The sequence below is a fragment of the Vigna radiata genome, chromosome 5 (genome assembly GCF_000741045.1).
Source record: "Vigna radiata var. radiata cultivar VC1973A chromosome 5, Vradiata_ver6, whole genome shotgun sequence".
NCBI lineage: Eukaryota > Viridiplantae > Streptophyta > Magnoliopsida > Fabales > Fabaceae > Vigna > Vigna radiata.
This window is the reverse complement of record NC_028355.1, coordinates 24,618,062-24,619,220: the sequence shown is the minus strand read 5'-3', so window position 1 is coordinate 24,619,220 and position 1,159 is coordinate 24,618,062.

The following is a 1,159-nucleotide window of genomic DNA, read 5'->3' as shown; positions in this document are numbered from 1 at the left end:
TTATCATGATTATATTGTGTCTAAGGTTACCCTAATTATCATGTACTCTTGTATCAATTTATTTTTATAAATTGAAAATTATGAGAGGGATCAATCAAGCCCTCTAGTATTATTTTACATTTTAATTCTCAAGTTGGTATAGAGCAGGTTTTCTGATCTTTTTCTACTTTATCTTTGTCGCAACTGGTGGCCGATGGCTGCTGCCAACGGCGGCCCCCTAAAAGTCTATTTTTCAACCTGTGTCTTTATACTTCAATGGGTGGTCCATAGTTTCTGTCTCACCAGTGTCGTTGTCTGCCATTGTCCGTTGCTGTCCTCCGTCCACTGTCGCCAGTCGGTTGCCGTCGTCGGCCGTCTACCGTCTCCGACCACCGTCGTTGGTCACCGTCGCCGACCATTGTCACCAACCAATGTCACCTGCCGTCGTCTCCGCCACTTGTGCCACCGATGCACCAACACCTAGTCCTACATCTATTGCTTCCGCTATCTTCTTATGAAAGGTCTCCAAGGACAGTCGGTAGTTAACACCCCCAACACCAAAATTATGGGTGGGTTGAAAAAATTTCACCAACCCTTTGTCAAATTTGTCAGATTTGTTTTTGGGCTCTTTGATGAGTAAGAGCTCGTTATGATCTTCCACTTTCACGGTTTGTCATCGACGCACCGTCATCTCCGCCGTTCACCGTGAGGTGGAGTATGTTTTCAACCATTGCAAGCCCCACCAGTCAGAGATGACAGTCCTTACAGTTTTGTCGCTTTGAGCCACTACAGGCCCCATCACCCCATCAATCAGTGATGACAGTCCCTGTAGTTTTGTCACTTTCAGCCACTGCAAGCCCCATCCTTACTAATCCAGTCCCTGGAGTTTGTCATTGCCCTCCTTTGTCAAAGCCGTCCTACTTGAAGTTTTATGGTGCTAGTTGAAGTTTCGCAGTTGTCCACCACTGTTCATAAACTGCTGTAGTTCGTCGATTTGTGATTGAACATTTGTTTGCCACACACTCTTGAAGACAAATTATATATTTCAAATTGAGTTTATTTATTCCAAGCTTGGTTCATACAATCTTATGCTCTAGGGGAGTGTTAGAGTATTTACCCTATTTATCATCATTATATTGTGTCTAGGGTTACCCTATTTATCATGATTATATTGTGTCTA